This window comes from Semicossyphus pulcher, unplaced genomic scaffold (assembly GCF_022749685.1).
Source record: "Semicossyphus pulcher isolate SPU_LCO1_2020_fin unplaced genomic scaffold, fSemPul1.0.p SCAF_22, whole genome shotgun sequence".
Taxonomy (NCBI): Eukaryota; Metazoa; Chordata; class Actinopteri; order Labriformes; family Labridae; genus Semicossyphus; species Semicossyphus pulcher.
The window spans coordinates 4,540,967-4,542,520 of record NW_027211696.1 but is presented as its reverse complement, the minus strand read 5'-3'; positions in this window follow the sequence as shown (position 1 = coordinate 4,542,520).

Below are 1,554 nucleotides of genomic sequence, written 5' to 3'. Positions count from 1 at the left end.
TTAACCATCAGCAATATATTTAATGGTAATTTCCCCTGTATAAAAAACTGCTTCAGCCAAGTTAAGACATTGCAGTCTGAGGCCATGTCTACACGTACACCGGTATTTTTCAAAACTGAGTTTTTCCCTCTTTTGTTTCCCAAAAAATTTCCATTCCACACAAGCATGGTTATAAAAAAAAAAATCCCTGTCCAAACGAAAACGCAAAAACACAACAGAAACGCTGTCATGAGAATGCCACAGCATCAATTTTCAGTGACCTAAAACGGTGTTCATGTGTGGACGAAAGGCCAACCACCCATGTACGTGTAGACATGGCGCGAAGCTAGATAGACTGTGTCAAAGATCAATGTGATCTATAAAATTGTAAAGAGGTTTTCACCCTCTTTCTTAAGGAGCCACTGTTCAGCAAAGCGGACAAGTTATCTGTTCACATGGTTTAAGATTTACCAGCATTACCAGGTTGTTCCAGACAACACCTTATGTGCCATAATGTTCAATTTAAATGTAGATAGCAAAGGTATTTGGTCCTCCTCACACTACACAAACAGACATTTGTTGAAGGAAAATGAAGTGTGAGACACTGGCTGAGATTGTGGAGTGTAGACCGCCCTTAATGCCAATAAGGGGTTAATTCAATGTAGCTCATTGACTTTCATTTAAGAGTCAATTTTTATCATGGAAAACCCAGTTTGTCTATGTATCTTTAAATAGGAAGTTTGAAAAGGTATGCGTGTTGCAGCTGTTCTCTTTATTTAACCCATCTTTCTTCCATTCTGTTTACATTGTTTTAAAAGCACATCGTGAATGATTCGTCACTAACATGATGGACCTTTCGAGGCCTTGAAATTAACCATGTTCATTTGCTGACGCTGTGTTTCGATCAGATCTCGCCATCTGACTGTTATCTCTCTGTCTCCTCCCTCAACAGCAATGTCACTGCATGACTGGCACACCAATGAACTGACCTGGCCCGTCTTTGGCCCTCGCTGGTCACGCGATGCATGAACTTCCTGCCTGCCTACTGTTTGCATGACTTTGCATTGACTCGAGCCTGCAAATAACCAGCTCGGCAGCAGGAGCATGAGCACTAACAACCCTCTGCAGTGTCATGCATTGTAACCCTCCTGACAAGCCTGAGGAGGCGGGGGTTTGGGAAAAGAAAACCCTCACCCTCCTTCAGCCAATTTAACTCCTCTCTACCTTTCCAGCTCCATACCCCTAATACCCCCCTGCTCTTTTTTTATCCACTCCATTCACCTCCTCTCCTCTATCTCTCCTCCCTTCCTAAATCTTCATGGACAAGCCTGCTTGTGCTTCCCCACCTCATCGAGTCTGTTACAACTGAACCTATGTTATGACAGTGGCAGAACATGGCAGTGTAGTCTGTCAATTAACTAATAGGCCTTTTCTCTAGTACGTGTGTGTAACTTGGCATTGGCTTGCTGCTTCGGGATACCTCAATGACATATTTTCACAAATCTGTTTTTGTTGACATGGTTTGAAGAGAGTAGTGCGAGTGAAACGATTGAGAGGTGAAGCCTGCAAGTCGGT